This window comes from Quercus suber, unplaced genomic scaffold (genome assembly GCF_002906115.3).
Source record: "Quercus suber isolate HL8 unplaced genomic scaffold, Cork oak 2.0 scaffold_243, whole genome shotgun sequence".
Lineage (NCBI taxonomy): Eukaryota > Viridiplantae > Streptophyta > Magnoliopsida > Fagales > Fagaceae > Quercus > Quercus suber.
In genome coordinates this window covers 684,016-696,010 of record NW_027069700.1, presented here as the reverse complement: position 1 = coordinate 696,010, position 11,995 = coordinate 684,016, and the positions used below count along the sequence as shown (strand labels likewise).

The 11,995-nt window shown below is 30.9% G+C and overlaps 1 long non-coding RNA gene across 1 annotated transcript; it reads right to left on the bottom strand.

Moving 5' to 3' along the window:
* Positions 1 to 4,621: 4,621 nt before the first annotated feature.
* LOC136070578 (uncharacterized) lies at positions 4,622 to 11,963 on the bottom strand. Its single transcript, XR_010631813.1, has 3 exons — positions 11,238 to 11,963; positions 8,433 to 8,495; positions 4,622 to 5,069 (listed from the first exon to the last, which is right to left on the bottom strand). It is a non-coding gene; the product is annotated as an uncharacterized LOC136070578 (long non-coding RNA).
* Between the last annotated feature and the right edge of the window lie 32 nt (positions 11,964 to 11,995).

Sequence of the window (11,995 nt, the reverse complement as noted above, 5' to 3'; positions counted from 1 at the left end):
AACCATTGTGGGAGATCGCCAACTTTTGGAAAACTAGATATCAAGAAACCTATTAATCTATTGTGCTTGGTCTCTTACTTTTTTCCTTTTTTGAAGTCCCAAGTTGTTCAAGTATTAGGAAAGTTGTTAATCTGTTAAATAAATAAAAAGGAATAGCATAATGTTAACATATATACAATTTTATATAGATAAAATTAATTGGTGACATGCAAAGCCAAGATTGTTAATGTTAACAACAAATGGGGTATTATTTTTGCATGTCTTACATGCAACACAAAGCTCAATCCTATCAAAGGAGTTTAGCATACACAAGGAGGGGGAAAAAAAAACACTCCTTTATAGGTTTACTTCAATTTTTTTTTTTTTTAATGTATAAAAATCATATCATGTATGGATTTAAACCGCCCAAAAAATTATAGAATTGAAGGAATTTTTACTTAAATTAGAGAAGTAAAGTAATTTATATCTTTTCCTTATCTATTGGTAAATAGTATTACATACGTAACGACACACCTTAACAAATATTATTAATAAAAGTAATGAAGTTTGAAATGTGTGTACAAGTATAATATGAAAAATGTTTGATATACGTATTATACATTTAATTATAGAAAACATGTATTTTTCAATGTATTTTTGTTTGACAAGATATATTGGTATATATATATTTTTAAAGATGGTGTGAGTGATGTAAAGGTGAGCCTAAATTATAAAATGATCCCGCGCATTGCGCGGGTTAAACGCTAGTTTGATTAAAGTTCGTGGCTTGCAATATTGTGGAAGTATAAAACATTACCTTCGGCAACAATTGTTTTTTTTTTTTTTTTCCTTCTTTCTGTGATTCTTTTTAATCATTATTTGGGAAAAATACATTACTTTGATAAAAACCTCTAGTAGTATTTTTTTTTTTTTTGGGTTATATAAAAACCTCTAATAGTAAATTATATGCATTGGTCTCTACCAAAAAAAAAAAAAAAAATAATAAAATTTATATGCATTTTAAAAATTACAGACGACATTGGTTACATAAACAAATTTTTTTTTTTTTAGAAAGTAACAAACAATTTTATGGTCTTGTCAAAATAGTTGTAGAAATTGGGCTATTGGCATGAAAGTAACCAGAGTATTAGGAAAATAGAGTAGACCCAAATAATGCAAGTGTTAAATATTGTTTTTTATTTATTTATTTTGATGGGACCTAGATATTGTTATTGATAGTTGATACAATTCCTTCGTTTTTGTCAATGATTGGTTACCGCTATTTCTCGCTGTGTTACCGCTATTTCATTGTTCTTAAAAAGATTAATTCTATTAGAGGAAAATTTAGAGAATTAAAAAAAGAAAAGATTTTTATTTTTATGAGAATCAAAATGAGATTTATTTCCATTGCGATTTTTAAGGCAAGCATGAATGAAAGTTGTATGAAGGATGACTAGACATAAAGAAAGCTTTGCCTACGCGTGTGAAATGTCAAAATATAGATCAAAATCCTACCATTAAAGTCGGGTTCCTAGTTATAGCGATTAGTTTCCTACTAGGGGAAGGACATCTTGTACGAACGCTGGCCAACAGTGTCTTCAACAACGCCATTGAAACTTTTTCTGGCTACGTACTGGAGAAAGTAAAAAGACAAAATGATGAATACTATAGAATTTTAAAATCATGACAAAATAACATGTTGATATTTTTAATTTTTTTTCCTTTCTGGTAAATGAATATAAATAGCACAGTATAGTAATCCCTAGAGTGGGCATCAATTATTTAACAAGATACAATTCTGATGCTTTTTTTTTTTTTTTGATGGGTTATGCAAGTAAAAGTACATAAATAAAATTTTTTTTTTTTTGGAACTCAAATAGCAATGTTATCTCTAGATTTTTCATATTACTCAATATTTTTTTCTTTTTCAGAAAACGATTCAGTTAGTGAACTTCAGAATTTCCAATGGCTAATCAACAGCCCATGAGTTGTGTATATAGATTCCAATGAGAATACTATACTATATATTAATTAAAGAAAACCTATGGTAGATCTAAGAAGAGACTAGATAGATGGATGGATGGATGGATAGATGAGGGCAGAAAAATCTACCCAAACCCAAATAAACGAACTCCAAAGCATGTATTCATTCATCCAGGTGCAGATGCAGAGGAGGGAATAATGGGAAAATATCCAAAGGAGATCTCCTTTGGAGTGTTTTCTAATTTCTGAAATCTGAAAAAGGAGATCTCCTATCTCCTTTTTCAGAAATTAGAATACACTGCACCCCTCTTTTGCATCTGCACCTGGATGGATGAATACAAGCTTTATTCTAATTTCTGAAAAAGGAGATCTCCTTTTTCAGGTTTCAGAAATTAGAATACACTGCAAAGAAGATCTCCTTTGGATATTTTCCCATTATTCTCTTTTTTGCATAGAATTTTATGGCTAAATATTGCGAAAAACGAAATTTATTGTTGTTACGGACATTATTCAAAATAGAAATTGCATTTCGGCTACACCATTATTGAAATTGTAAAAAAAAAATATGAGAGAGAAGAAAGTTGAGGAGGGAGAAAAAATGAATTTCAATAATGATATTACCAAAATTCATTCCAATGCCCAAGCTCTGCACGTGGAGTGCATGAATGATTTACCAATTGTAGCAACCAAATTGCTGAAATTGTAGAGAATTGAGGAGAGAGAAAATATTAATTGTGACAACTAAGGGCCCGTTTGGTGTATGTGTTTAAAAACTGAAAGTTGCTATTTAAAAACATTTGTGAAAATACATGTGGGTGAAAAAGTGTATGAAAATGTGTGAAATATTATTTAAAAACTGAAAATAGTTGCTTAAAAACACAAACCAAATACCCCCTAAGTTGCCAAAAATGAGAGGAAAAAAAAAAGTGGGGAGGAATTAAAAAAAGGTGTTACGCCCACAATATTTTTACAATATTTTCATAACAAATCATAGGTGATTTGTTGTTATTAATTCAAATTTGAATTTAACACTGATATTACTTTTTTAATCCAATATTAGCAACTAGTAACAACCTGTCATTTAGAATTTGTTATAAAAATTGTATGTACTTATCATTTTTTTTTTAAATGGCAATTGATTTGTGACAATAACATTGTCGAAATAGAGAAGAAAAAAAATTGTGAGAATAAATTTGTAGCAATGGTATTATCGAAATAGGAGGGGAAAAAAAATTTGTTGCAATACCATTGATGGAATAGAAAAAAAAAAAAAAAAAAGATTTTGGCAAGGGCATGATCGAAATAGAAAGAAAAAGACATTGGTGGGAACTGTTTAGGCGCGTTGCAATTTTCTTCGTTTGTTAGTGCTGGTTGAATACCCGGCAAGGGAGCCACTGCGCTCGAACCAGAGAGGCTCTACTGGTTGAAACTTGAACCAATCAAATTACTCTAGCATCCTTATTTTTTGGGTGGTGGGTCTTTCGGATGGATGTATGAATGGCTGTACTTTGCTTCTACTTTTACGTGTTAGCAAGAAGAATTAATCATCTATAATGTGTATTAACAGTGACTCATAAATTGTAATAAATTGCCAAAAATTAGACAATTTTCTTTCTCTTTTTCCTTCTATTTGGGCAATGGTATTGCCATGAACCAATTATAACAATTTTTTTTCTCCTATTTCAACAATGCCATTGTCATAAATTTATTCCCACAATTTTTTCCCCTCTATTTTGGCAATTCTATTGCCACAAATCAATTGCCACTTTTTTTTTTTTTTATAGAAATGATATGTGCATACTATTTTTACAATAAATCTTAAATAGCAGGTTGTTACTGATTGTTATTGTTGGATTAAAAAAGTAATCTAAGTATTAAATTCAAATTTGAACTAATAACAACTAATCACCAATGATTTGTTGTGAAAATGTTATAAAAATATTATGGACGTAACACTTTTTTTTTTTTTTTTTCTTAGATTTCGGCAACCACTTTTTTTTTCCCTCTCATTTTCGGCAACTTGGTTGCCACATTCATATTTTCTCTCTCCTCGATTTCTTACAATTTCGGCAACTCGGTTACCACAATTGGTAAATCATTCGGGCACTCCCACTGGGACACTTTCTGAGTAGAGCTTGGGTAGTGGAATAAATTTTGCTAATATCATTGCCGAAATTTATTTTTTCTCCTTCCTCAACTGTTTTCTTTCTCATATTTTTTTTCTTACAATTTCAGCAACGATGTTGCCAAAATTCAATCTCTCTCAGGGGTGGCGTTACTCTTTGGTCAGGGGGTTCATATGAACCCCCTGACTTTAACCAATATATATATATATATATATATATATTTATGCCACAACCTAAAAAGTTATTAACTTTGTACAAAGAACATTATACTTTTAGATTTAACAATCAAAACATGCAAAATCTATGAAATATGGACTAAAACTATGAAATAATAAACTTTGTAAAAAGAACATTATATACTATCAAATTTCGAAGTCCCATAATTTCTACCACCCTCTTTAAAAGTAATAAACAGGTAAGAGGGAAAACAAATTAAAAGTAATAAAACAGGTAAGAGGGAAAACAAAACCTAAAATTAAACAGAACTTTGTAGCATAACGCATTGACAGATTTAAATCCTAAATACACAAAAAAAAAAAAAACGAATTTCCAAAAAATATTTAATAGAAATCGTTTAACACGTACAATGCACAGGAACATTTTACATATTTAAAAATACTATCAACTTAACATAAGAATATAATAAAAAATACATTAAATTTCATCGAGTAATATAGTACATCTATTGGTTTGTTTACTTGTAACTATGATATTTATAAATACATTGAGATACGTTAAACTTTAAATATTATAATGTTCTATCATAACAATTCTAAAATAGAAAAACTTATTAATAAGTTGTTATTTTTTCCTCTTCAAATTTTCTTTTCTTCAATGCATTTTGTTTAGTAGCCTTGCTTCGTTTGTGAAGCATTTGAATTGGCATGCTATCATCATCTGATTTTCCTCTTCGGCAGATATGGCAATTGTAAATAGAAAACCACTTTCCTCTGTTTTTCTTACAAATTTGTCTTTTGTGTCCTGCAATAATTTTCACTTAGATTAAAAGGTGCTTCAAGAATTCACAAACATCTAATAAATCCTTAAACAATAAGTTACAATTCTCTCATAGGCAAAATTTAGACTGCTTTCATTGTACTACATTGGCTTTGAAGGTATCATGAGAAGTTCTAATATATTATTTTTAATTTGATGAGAACTTCTTATGTACCAAGCAGGTGTGCACAGTAAATAATGTGCAGATTAGGAATTCCAAACAGAAATGCTGCAAAAAAATGAGTCTGGCACAAATAATTTTAATTGAAAACATTCTGATTTTGTGAATCCCTAAAACATGTTTGGAAGTAATATTCATTCCCAACCATATTCGAAATCTCCCTTGGTAGGACATTTACATCCAACTTCAATTTTTGTATACAGATCGTCACAAATTTAGCTAAGTATACATACATACATCATAACCTGTACCATTAGTTTTTTTTTTTTTTTTAATAAGTTTATTGCATTCATAGTACTATACTGACCTTGGAAGCTAGAAGTTGTCAAATATCAGGAGTATTCTAATGAAAATTTATCTACTTTTAAGAAATGTTCAAAATTGAAATTTCTCTTCAACAATAAATAGTAATGTGCCGAATCAATCAAACCATGTAAACCTCAAATTTAAGATACAATATATAAACCATATTGGATATATTATTGTCTTTAATAAAAAATAAGAATTTCTTTAACTCAGAATTTCAAGTAAATTTCTACATTCTCATTCACATTCATGTCTTCATTCTAATTAATAATTTACTTTTAAGTTTTTTTTTTTGATAAGTAATAAAGATGTATATTCAAGAACACTACCTTATGCAGAAAAACATAAATACTTTAAGTTCTAACCATTCACTTTTGTAATTGTATTCTACTGTTAATCAAGCAATCATATCAAGATTATAATGGGCAGTCCTTTTTATTGTGTTTGTGAGGTTGAAATCTTATAGGATGCAATTACTGTGTTAAGAAAGACTACGTTGGAGAAATTTCACAATACAACACACCAAGGTAACAACATTCATGAAAATCGTAAGAAAAGCTAAAAATTGCTAAAGACCACAAACCAAATATACAATTTTGTTTCGAAATTGTAATTAGTAATTATAGAATTCTTACATGATGAAGCCCGAGACAATAAGAGGAAAATATTAATAAAGATTAAGTATGTAAGAGGAAAAGCTACGGAAAACATGCAACATACCTTTGTAAATTAATTTTTTTTAAATGGTATATAATGATATGTATGTGTACAACATTGGTAAAGGTTTATAAAAGTTCAGCTCTCAAACAATAAAGAAATATAATTGGCGTTTCTATATGAAATTGCCTCTGCTTGCATCTCTGCAAGTTCTTTTGCAGTCTTAGATACAATTTTCTCATCTCCTTTGTCAAACAAAATAAATGTTGCAACAGCGCATCAATAAGAGGAGGTACTTTCTTAAGCAAAGGCAACTTAACCTTACCCTCCGTACAACAGAGAGAGAATTTGGGTTCTTAGGCCTCTTAGATTTTACTGTTCTCTCTTCATACCATAAAATTGAACCACAACACATGCATAAATAAGATGGACCAAAATTCCAAGGTTCAGTAGATTTTCCTATGTGAATTTTAAATATTTTCAAAGACAAATTTACACTTAGCTCAATTTAATTCACCCACTTTTTTTTGGAAAATGTCATCCAATAATGTAACATGACATTTATAAATTGCAAATCTATAGCTAAGCAATATATTGATTATCAAATCCTTTCTATTAAATAGATATATATATGTGACATGGCAATTCCTAACAGATTATATACCAGCCCAAACCCAAAAAAATGGCACATTTATTCATGACCAATCTACGGTTAGATCCTATCAAAAACTAAAAAAAATAAAAATAAAAATCTGCAGTTAGAAAACATTTAGCAAAAGAATTAAAAATTAAATCTACAGTCAACTAAAATTTAGCAAAAAAAAGAAAAAAAAGAAAAGAAATAGAAAGCTATAAGTTAAAGAGAAGGTCTGTCAAGGCCCTTAAATGCCAACAACTGGCTCCTCTTTCATTTCCTAGTAAGTTTTAATTTTAATTTTTTGTACTCTTCCCTCACCTTCACTAATTAGTCACATAATAGATAATCTTCATTTTGATGTTGGCCCATATTCTTAATTTGAAAATAATAGTCTATGACTGTGTTAATTTGATAATCTTCATTTCGTTTTTGTTTTTGAATTTTTTATTCTTTGTCATAAATCTATGTTTTGAAGTTTGGTTTTACTTCCCATTTGTTTAATTCCTTCCTTTCTCCCGACAACAGTTCCTCCAACGTTTTCTACCTTAAAAGTAAAACCTTGAATGTACCCATCTATTTTAAGTTCCAGTTAAGTTCTTAAAATCTCTTTTTTAAGATTTACTTTTCCCATAAAACGTTTGCACTTATAGTCTTATTTGTGTTGTTGTTAAGGAAATCTTTGTTCTAAATCAAAGCAATTGCAAATGGAAAAGAGATTTCATTGAACAATGAAATAAAGAGGAAAATTTAGGCTATCATACCTTTCATTTTATTGTAGAGAACCCAACAGAAAAAAATTAAATTAACAATTCAGATAAATGACATTTGAAAGTTTGAGAAGATATGCTAACTACCCATGAGGCGTTCAACAAAACCAAACGATGCTAACAAATTGCAGTGGGCAGTATTTACAAAGTTTTTTTTTTTTTTTTAGATAAATATAGAAATTTTATTTGATAAAAGGGAAATACATGTACAAACACATAACAACCTTGTAAGCATAAACATAGGGGAACAAATACCTGTTCTGCAGAAAACAAAATCTGCAACAAAATAAATACAGCCCATGGACATAGAATACAGAAACAGCAACAGATATTACAATTACCCTCCTGTAAACACAGATTATGCAGAAAATCCTTTCTGTTCTGCAGAAAACAGAATATGCAGCAACAGAAATACAGCCCATGGACAACATCACAGAAACAACAACAGATATTACACTCAACCCCCCTGTAAGCACAGATTATGCAGAAAATACTGAACCTGTTCTACAGAAAACAGAATATGCAGCAGTAGAAATACAGCCATGGAAATACATCACAGAAACAGCAACAGATACATCTTTTTTCTTTGGGTTTGAATAGATGCATCGTTTTTCTTTGAGTGTGTGGTGTTTCAAGTTTGTTTTACGCGTGTTTGTTTTTTATTTTTAAATGGGTATTTTTCCTACATAGTAGATAACTAAATCTAAATCTAAACCAATCCAACCAAGGAATTCAAACCTAAATCATATTCAATCCCCAGATTTGAAAAAGAAAAAAAAAAAAAAAAGCAATAACTTTACCGATTATGGGGTAATGGGTATGCGGCCTCTCTTTGTGCAGCGTGGTTCCGACAAAAAAAAAACCTAAATTAAGATTGAAAAAGAAAAAAGTAATATCAGCGTAACATTCAATTCTATACTTATTTGATCCCAATGAAAATTTCATGGAGAACTGAAAAACCCAAAACAGAAACGAATCAAAGCCAAATAAAATCTAAACCTATACAACAAAAAAAAGAATTCTTTACAAAGAATTCTTCCTAATCTTTNTATTTTTTTTTTGTTAGTTTAATACATAAATTTTTTCTTAAAAATATTTTTGCACACCTTGACTTAAATCTTATGTACCATTATTATAAGTATTTCTAACTCTAAAATAAGAGTAAATGTTTGTGAATTGTAAGGTCACTCTTTATTATAAATTTTTAATTATGTGTGTATGCGTATGTCTAATATTGATTTTATGCATTTTTTTTATAATGTCATTTGTGTGAATAATGACGTGTGTATGGATGTTTGCGTGTAAAATATAAATATGATATAACTTTATATAATTTGATAATTGGAAAATAGATAGGATTTGTTACATGAGTGTGTATAGTTATCATGTTATAATAACTTTTTGTCATAAAGTTAGAAAAATTCAAGAAAAAAATTACAAAGTTAGTGATTATTCAAATATTTGATTAGTTAAGTAAACACGTAATGAATTATTTTACGTATGAATGAGTGTGATTGTGTACGTCAATAATTAATGTAGAGCTAATAAGTTGAGTTTAGTCATTTAATTTAAATATTTTTATAAAAACAATGACAAATATATATATATTAACTGCATATAAAAAAATTTAGACAAACTTAACAAAATGAAATGGTCATAGCTGCCCATATTGGCAATAAATACTTATTGTGAACTATCGTTCAACAATTCAAAATTTGAAAACTTATAGAAGGAAATTGAAAAAATTCAAGTTTTTTTTTTTTTTTTTTTTTTTTGTCTATAACTCTATATATTCAAGTTCTCTTTTTATTAATTTTTTATTAATTTAAATTTCTTAATGACCTCCCTAAACAAAATTCTTAAAGCCGGTCTCTCTCCTCATTTTGCTAAGGGTCCGATTAATGTGTGCTCTACGAGCACATATTAAACCATCTACTTTTGGAAATATTTTTCAGAAATTGAAAAATTGTCAATACTTTTTTAATTTTTAAATTTTTTTTCATAAATAAAAATTATTGTGTTTTCTTAGAGCATACGTTAATAAAATCTTTTTGCTAAATAACTTTAAACAGTACTCATTTTTTATAATGTTCAGTCAAAAGACTAAACGCAGGAGAGAATAATGGGAAAATATCCAAAGGAGATCTCCTTTGCAGTGTATTCTAATTTCTGAAATCTGGAAAAGAAGATCTCCTTTTTCAGAAATTAGAATACACTGCAAAGCATGTATTCATTCATCCAGGTGCAGATGCAGAAGAGGGGTGCAGTGTATTCATTCATGAAGAGGGGTGCAGTGTATTCTGGATCCATATCCCGTGCAATACCTAGGGTATTGCACGGTGTGCAATACCTCTTTTGTCCTCTTTTGTCAGCCGTAGATCTAATCTAATGACTTAAAATATTGACACCTCACCAAATAACAAAAATACTACTTTACCCTTAAAATCAGTTCGGCCCGCCCATTCATGAAGAGGGGTGCAGTGTATTCTGGTTTCTGGATCCATATCCCGTGCAATACCTATTACCGTGCAATACCTCTTTTTTCAGCCGTAGATCTAATCTAATGACTTAAAATATTGACACCTCACCAAATAACAAAAATACTACTTTACCCTTAAAATCAGTTCAGCCCGCCCACTGTTTTGGTAAGTTTGAGTAAAACAGCTAAAATCAAATTTCTCTCTCTCTCTCTCTCTCTCTCCTGGTTTGAGTTGCTCTCTGCTCTCCTTCAACTCTCTCTTCCTCTCCTTCAATTCATGGTCACAGCAGCCCGCCATTTCAGCCTGCCCACTGTTTTGGTAAAAGTTTGAGTAACCAAACAGAAAATCAAATTTTCCTCTCTCACTCCCCTGCGTAGCTGCCGTCTCTGCTATTACAAAGAATTCTTCCTAATCTTTACATCTATGAAAGCTCATTTTGCTGCTGGATGTACAAATTTCACTAATCTTTACAAAGAATTCTTCCTACTTTTCATTTCTTGCTTATCAACAAACTCAATGAATAAACGCAGATCCAGGCCTCATAAAGAGAAAATGAGTCATGGCTGCCCCATGAACCCCAATCATTACATCACTTGCATTAAGAGCCCTATAAATCTTTGCAAATTCTGACTTAGAAAACCAACAATGCTCTTATTCCCCTCCATCAATGAAGAATCCACGGTAAGTTCATCATGGATTCTCAAACCAACAATGGCTTATGGGCAGCAATGGACTCTCTCGTCCCCACTAAAATCAATTGCTGGATAATTAGAGAATTGAGAAAGTACATCTCCATACTTCAAAATCCACCAATCATGATATTCAAGAATGACAAACACAACCTTCTTGTTAAAATGCTGGGAAGTAATGAAGGTTAAAATCCTAAATTAAATTCTAAATTAAATTCACCAAACCTTAAACAGCTAAACACACAGCCAACATACAGCCATTGAAGATTAGAATGAATTGTTCTCACCTACTAAAAGTAGACTATATTATGAGGGTTTTATAATCACATGGTCAACTCGTTTCCAGTACATCAATACTGTTGGATAAACTTAATTCCAGATTGGGAAATTAAAAAAAACAAAAACAAAAACAAAACAGAAAGATAGTAGTACTAACCATTAGAGACTGAAGAACACGGGAGTATTTGCACCCATATCAGCAAAGGGGTCTCCAAATGAATCTACAAAAGCCACAAATACACGTCAAGACTCAAATAAATCAGAGAAAAACAAGAACAAACCAAAGGAACAAGAGAGAAGAGAGATGATGAGGAGAGAGAGAAGCTTAGGGATTTCCGATGTAGGAAGCGATGATTTTAGGGATTTCTGATGAGAAAAAGGCTAGTATCGTCAGAACCGGAGATGTGGGCTAGTGGCTGTGCCGTGAAGAGAGAGCTTCATCAACTTCTCTACACCCGATTCTCTCCAAACCCCAACCTTGCTCTCTGATCTGGGCCTAAAAAGCGCTCTACGAGGCATGGGGATTTGGCTTCAAATGGTGAGTTATGTTTTTTCTTCGATTTTGGTGATGGATCTGAGTTGGGTATGCTGGCAGCGGTGATGATGAGGTTGAGGGAAGCGTGGAGGTGTTGAGAGAGTGGTGGAGGCGAGAGAGACACCGATTGAAGTGGGAGATAAAGAGAGAGAAGAGAGTGATGACAAAGAGAGAGGCTTGGCCTTGTGTGGACTGCTACCGGGCTGCTGTGACCATGAATTGAAGGAGAGGAAGAGAATGGGTTGAAGGAGAGGCAGAGAGCAAACTCAAACGCAGGGGAGAGAGAGAGAGAGAGAGAGAGAGAAATTTGATTTTAGCTAGTTTTACTCAGACTTACCAAAACAGTGGGCGGGCTGAACTGATTTTAAGGGTAAAGTAGT